This window comes from Coturnix japonica, chromosome 1, assembly GCF_001577835.2.
Source record: "Coturnix japonica isolate 7356 chromosome 1, Coturnix japonica 2.1, whole genome shotgun sequence".
In the NCBI taxonomy this organism is placed as follows: domain Eukaryota; kingdom Metazoa; phylum Chordata; class Aves; order Galliformes; family Phasianidae; genus Coturnix; species Coturnix japonica.
The window spans coordinates 79,782,094-79,789,234 of NC_029516.1; the positions used below are offsets into that span (position 1 = coordinate 79,782,094).

A 7,141-nucleotide genomic window follows, 5' to 3' on the forward strand; every position below is an offset into this window, starting at 1 on the left:
AAATGGTAAACTGACATGGATGGATGCTGTCTTAGATCTTACACTAAAACTACTTGAAGACTGAAGTTCTAGATCAAAATAAGGGGGAAAAAGCCTGGAACAATAGGAAAACTACTGTGAGTACTCACTTTTTCAAGGGATTGTTGAGTTAATGGATTGGACCTCTCTTTGATGAAGGCTGTTTTATTTTCCTGAGCAGTTACAGTGTTTTGCACAACTTCAAGACTTTGGTTTTAAAAGTATGTTCAGTTTCTTTACAAGTAATTTCTGTTAACAGTGGAATGCAGAGCAACTTAGAGCTGTGTGTTCAGAATAGTTTAGTATACATTAAAAAAAGTATATCTTCGTCTGCCCTCAGAATTTAATGTGTTAAATATCGTGTATGGTATTATGAAAATTTATTTTCAGAAAGAGTGGTGATGCATTGGAATGGGCTGGCCAGGGATTGGTGGAGTCACAATAACTGGAAGCGTTCAAGAAATGTGCAGTTGTGGTACTGAAGAACATGTTTCAGTGGGGAAATATTGATGATTGGTGGATGACCTTAGAGGTCTTTTCCAACCTTAATGACTCCATGATTCTTTGATGTAAAGACGATGCTTATGGGTTAAAAAGTTAAGAAGACCTTAGGTTCTGTTGACTCAATAGAGTGGATGTGCAGACTGTGCTAAGGTTTGTCTAGATATTGATGATTTTTAAGTTGGTTAAATGGCATTCCAAATATGCATTATGTCAGTGACTCTAATGGTAATCTTCCATCAAAGTACAGAGGCAGACACAATAGCTGCTGTGGAAGTAACTGAGTGTACTGTAGTTAGAGCCACTCATAAATACTGTTTGACTGTGACAGAAGTTTTTATAATTTTTAATACAGATTCATCTATAACTGAAATGAGATCTTTCAGTTGCAAGAGATACTATCGGTATCACAAAGTCAAAATACTTGGTGAGAAAGGAGAATATCAGAATATCTTCACATTTCATGTTTTGAACTTTAGCTGGAGATTATTAAAAAATGCTGATATTAATGTTGATTTCAGGAGATACATTTCTGTCAACAAGCAGGGGGTGAAAAAAGTAGTTATCTACCTTTGGCGAATTGTCTGGTGCATATCTTGCATGTCCTGATGACTGCCTACAAGTATGTTAGTTTTTGATCCTGAAGGATGTATAATGAAGGTTCTCAATATTTTTCTTTATATCTGCAGAAACAATTTCCATATAACAGAAAATATTTGTTTTGTGAAATTCTTCCATATGAAAATGCGATGTGATGTATGTCCTCACAATGTAGATATCCATGTATTCCATGTATCCAGGTGAGTCTTATAGGTCTTGGAAATTACCCGTTTCTATTTAGAGTTATTTAGGATGGCAGAGATTAAAATGCTACAGACATGTTTTCATTGGTGAAATACTACGTTTATTTTTTTCTTTGATAATATGCTCAAAATAAATAGCTATGATGTTCTTAAAATGTGAATATTAAATATTATGGTTTATTTTTTTTCCTAAATGCCTGTAAAACCAACTGCCTGGGATATATATTGTATTTTCAGTTACATGAAAGTATGAAATCAAAGTTGCAGTAGAGTATTATGTAGAAATATTTTTTGGCCATAAGTTTAAGTTAAAGACAAAAGGAAAAATAACAAAGCAGTTATACTGTAATTCTTAACAAAAAGACACTTTGAACTGTGGTGATGAACTGCTAGTATACAGAACAAACTGTGCTGATTTGGAACATGCAACTCTTTCAGATCCTTAGGAAAGGAAATGGGCTCTCCTCAAGTTTCTTTAAGTTTCTTACTCTCTCAGTTTCTTAAAAATGCAATAAAATAGTTTTTTTCCAGATGAAAGCATCCTTATAATACTTTAAAAGATTTGTAACTTTAGAAATAGTTTATAATTTTTTTGTAAAATACTTTTTTTTGAGGATCCATATTTCTTTTTGATAGGTCTAACGAATTTAGGATTTGTCTTCACTAAATATGAACTGATACCTAGTTGTTGTGGCTAAAATTACATCAAACTGTCTCTCTTCTCATTGTCAGATCCTGCTTAAACAAAACACCATATGCTTTTAGAATTATCGCTTCTTCTTGAGTGTCAGTCATGTGAGTATTTGAAACATTATGTCATTAGTGATAAATGAATTTGAATAATAATGATAATAATGGAAATAAATAAGCTAGATAAAATTAAATGAATTGTTCTTCATCTCTTGAAAATAAAAAAATACACAGGTATTTTGTTTTAGGGATTCATTTTATGTTTTAATAGTTTGTTTCAATGACTAGGTTTTCTCCTCAGTTTTGTACTTTTAACTCTGATGTTACTACAAACAAATCCAAAAAGGGTCAAGAATAACATTTTTACAAAGACAAAAATGTCTGATGTAGCACAAGACTGATGCTAATGCTTTCTAAATTAGAAATTGTTTGTTTGTTTGTTTTTTCCCATGTTGTCTTTATATATGTAGGTAATGCATTTTAATACAGTACTAAAATAATAAAGGTATTTTACTCCTTCAATTAAAAATACTTTTAATTGCATTTCTGAAAGCTAAATTAAACTAAATAAGCAATTGCATTTCTGTAAAATCCTCTGATTTGTGTGAAAATATAGCGTTTCCAAAAAGGAAAACTCTTTTGTTTTTTTCAAAAGGTACTCAATCAGCTCTACCACCAATCAGAATTTCAGTATTTCGAGAAAAAGAATATGCTTCTTGGAGACACATTGCAACAGTGAACTGTGGAGGTAATCTGTTGCATGAAGGTATTCTTGAAATAGGCACCTTGTATATAGAAACCGAATCACGCTTTGAATCCATGTTTCTTCTTGTTACATAGCTATCATTTCACTGTATCACTACGAAAAATATTGTACAACAGTTTAATTTATGACAGTGTTTACAGTGCATGCACTTGAATATCCTGAAGAACATCAATACAACCATGTCATGAGAGTGCATCATAATAGATATCCTAGTGTTGGATACTGCAGCCCATTTTTTGAGTGCTATAGGATCATTTTTTCTATACTATAGACAGAGAGAACTAAGGGAGGGAAGAAAGCTTCTAACCATTCAGCTCATGATTTTATGCTGACTGTGGGAAGGAAGTGAGTTATTTTGATTTGTAAAAGACAGATGAACTTCAAACATTTGACTGTACCTGGCACGCTGTTGAAATTAATGCTTTTATAAAACATTTCAGGCTCTTGAAATTAATGTTTATACTAAAAAGCGTGGAATGCGATGCCTGTTTTGGTAGCTAAAACCTTATTTAAAAAGACAAGAAGTCACATTCGGTATTTGATTTCAGAAAGCAATTTGTTTACATCTGGATTCAAACTCACATTTGAATTTGTGGGTAGAATGAATTCCATTTTCCCTTCTTTCACCAGCAGAAATAGGCATTGTTTGCTGTACCGCCAATTCATGCCTTTCAGATATACTCACTAATGTAATTATTCTGTGGATGGGACATATAATACATACATTGTGGTCATCTGCTTTTTATATGAAATTGCTTTATGGAGGGAGGTAAATATGCAGCGTAGAAAATAACTGTTTTGCATCCAAGGAGCAGTTGTCTGCTGGCGTGTTCAAGCACAGCCTCCCTTTTCGAGTGCCATCTAGAGGAGGCCCTTCCCTTTCAGTCTCTCACTTTAAAGCCCAGGAAACACCAGCAGAAGATGGAGAGGTTTTCCCCCCACCCCCTGTTGGGCTCGCCACCCTGCTCCCAGCCCAGGGATTTGAGCAGCCGCCTTGTTAGCAGGAGCGCTCCCTTCTGTTTTGATGTTTTGGTGGTTTCGTGATTGCTACCAATTTCCTGCAGCCAAAACATAAATTTGTCATAACTGTAAGCCTGTGAAAACTAATTGAAAGAAATCAGCCGTGACCACTTAGGGCCAATTGTGACGGTTAGAAAAGGGGTAATGGAACATCATAATTAGTTGATGTTTCATGGTGCTCACCTGAAATTTTTGCACAGATTGGGGTGCGCTGGGTTGCTTAAGTAAGTATTTGCACGCAAACTAGTGATATTTGATCCACCTCAGTGTCAAGTGCTTCCATAACTTTAAAAATTAAAGAAGCTGAGAGTCTCAAGTGGATTCCAGTTGGCAGTTTGATTCAGATTTTATTATCAGCAATGGCTCTATAATAAGCATGAACTGTCCTCTCAGATTAGCTATGCCTCAGCAGCTCCCCGCTCTGCGTCTCCCTCCTCCCCTGCCTTTTGCTGAAAATGGAAGAGGCCATCTGCAGGCTTTAGCTTGCTATTCACGCTGGCTGCTAGGATTCTGGATGAAACAAGGCAATATATGTGCTTGTCTTCCCACAAAATGATCTTTCTTTCAGGCTTGAAAAAATCCTTTGCTGCCCTCCTGCCCTCCACATTCTCCTCAGTGTGCCCTTGGTTCTCTTAAACATACAAATTGCATAATGGCAAATGTGGCACTAGGTAGACAAACATGAAACTTAGCCTAATGATTGAGCTTTTCAGTTGAAAACTGGTGGGATTTATCTCCTCCATACATAGTGGAATGAATGGAAATGATAACGCTTTTTAGATATAAACAGACCCCTTGGGCAGCTGCGCATACTTGTTTGTTTTGCTGGAATTATACTTGGTACGTTGCTTCATTTGCTTTATAATTTAGGAGCTTGGAATGACATTGATAAACATGAGCCGTATAAAACTGTAAACATAAAACCAAAAAAGCATTTCCTTTCTTTGATACTTTAATACTGAGAGATTAATTACCACGATGATTAATCTCCAGTGATCTCCCTTCGGTAAAATCTAGAGCTTGTTATTAATAGCCTCTTACTATGGGTGTTGTGAGCTTGCTACATTGCTCAACGAGTATGCAAAAACTCTGGAAGCGAAGGAGCATAAGTGGAGGCCGACAAAAACATCAACATTCTCACAAGACAGATTTCTAGGTTCCCTGAAGCCAAAATCCCTGAGTCACTGTACCACATACAAGGACACTTCAGTTGCTGAAGTGATGAGCTCCTTCCAAACTGATTAAAACAATATGTGCGTCAAGGAAAATAGAATTTTGAAACAACTTACATAGCAAATGGGGAAATCTGGTTTGAAGTGATATCTAGGCATACAATTGCATGCCATCGTTTGTAATTAAGCAGAACTTGTATCAGAGTTTTCCATGGTATAAAAGTGTGTTGCCAAATGCAGAAGGATGTACTTCAGGTCAGATGAGGGATCATAAAGATTGTTTTTCTGTGTGGGTGCAGTGCAGGGGAAAACTCTCTCCTCTGGATGTTGATACCAGAAGTGAAAGTGAAGTTGTACACCTCCAGTTTTCTGTATCTCTGAAGTCTGTGTTCCTAAAAAGAAATATGGCTTGTAAACGTGTGTTTTTTTGGTGGCATGGTTTTCTGGAAAACTATTTTTTGTATCTTATACAGTACAAGACAGTTAATCTAAAGGTTCTCTAACCAATTTTTGTATCTGAAAAGTTAACATGAAGTAAACAATTAATGTAAAGCAAACTATTTATACTGAAGTTAGGAAAACTAGAAGCTGATGTTCGCTATTGTCCAAGAGTTAAAATGTGAGTTACAGAAAAGAGCATAACTGGGAAAAAGAAAACATCAAAAAATCTATAGGACATGGATTATAGAGCTAATCAACAGACTAACCACAGGGTTGTACATTGAAGAAGACTAAAATACTCAAAACCTAGGTTTGCGAGCTTTGACTTTTAAAATTTGGAAATGTTAAAGCCTACCTAGCTATCTGCTGTATAAAAGTCAGGCTTTGACATATGACTCATCAAAAATACATAGTAAATGTGAACACTGGGGAAAGAAGTTGAGGTCATCTTTAAAATATTCCATGATTTTCTAAATATTTATCTATAAATACAGAGTTCCTCCTTTTTCTCACCAAGGAAAATTAACATCTCCTGAAAGCAGGGTTTATGTCTGTTTTGCTTGGAGATGCCTAAGCAGTAGCACTTGGAGGTGAGGAATGAGTAAGAAGTATATTAAATGCATTTAAAAAAAAAAAAAAAGGCCAGTAACAAAGTAAGATGCCCTAGAAGTTGATATATTGCTTATGTATATCAGGCTGTTTAAAGAATGAGAAGTCAGAAGACCTGTAATATGTTGTGAAAGCTTTGTACTTGGCATGATGCAATTATTGGTATTCTAAAATGTATTTGCTTTCAAGATACCCCATGCAGCACGCAGAGTAACCATTAGTCATTTATCACACTAATGCTCTACTGCGACTCAGTTCACAGGACTTCTGGACCTGAACAGAATGGACTGCATGCCGATATAAATCCTGTTCCATTACTTTTGATTTTGTTCCTGAAGCCCTCGTATTTTTATTAAAAATACATGACTGGGAAAGCTGATGTTTTATCCCATGAACTACATCCAGATACATTGTTTAATTTCCAAATTGGGCAGTATTTCTTTTTTTGTTGTGCGTGCTAATGGCCCTTAAGCGTGGGGGTTTATTTGGAAAAGTGAGGTGGGCAGGGCGAGTAATGCAGAGTGCCATGTCTGTCTTGCTGAACTCTCCCTGGTTTACTGCATTATTAAATATTGCATAAATTATTCAATGTCCTTTATATCAAACAAATATTTTTTGCAAGCAGTACTGTGTGAACAAATGGGTATTAAGTAAAACCCCCAGACAGAAATAAAATGGTGTTTCTTTTCTGTTCCATAGAAAGAGACCGGGCTCGTTTTTTATTTATTTATTTTTTTAATATCTCTCAAACCCTGGAAAGAAAAATCGTTGACAATTCTGTGTGCTGTTCACTTTTTCCATGATATTAAAACACTCCCATTCTGCTACATCCCATTATGTTTGGGAGGAAAGGCAAACGCAGCATGATAGGGCTGGGCTGCCCACAGTCACTCGCTGCGGTAGGTGAGTTACCGTCATGCTGCATTTTTTTGGTGTTTGGCAGCAAAAAACCCACTTAGTATGAGAGCAGCCTCATTAGCTGCTCAAAACATGGCCACAAAATCTACTGCAGAAGAGAAAAGGCTTGCTGGGAGATGGAGATTATGTCACACAAAGCACAACCAGCCCTAAGTGTCTGAAAGCCAGAGACTACATTTTTTGTTTTATTTTTGAATCTCTTT

At 35.9% G+C, this 7,141-nt stretch overlaps 1 long non-coding RNA gene across 1 annotated transcript; it reads left to right on the forward strand.

Annotated features, from left to right (window-relative positions):
• The first annotated feature begins 867 nt into the window (after positions 1-867).
• Positions 868-6,675, forward strand: LOC107321309. The gene is made up of 4 exons (XR_001558528.2): positions 868-1,319; positions 2,055-2,117; positions 2,668-2,760; positions 6,276-6,675. It is a non-coding gene; the product is annotated as an uncharacterized LOC107321309 (long non-coding RNA).
• The last annotated feature ends 466 nt before the right edge of the window (positions 6,676-7,141 follow it).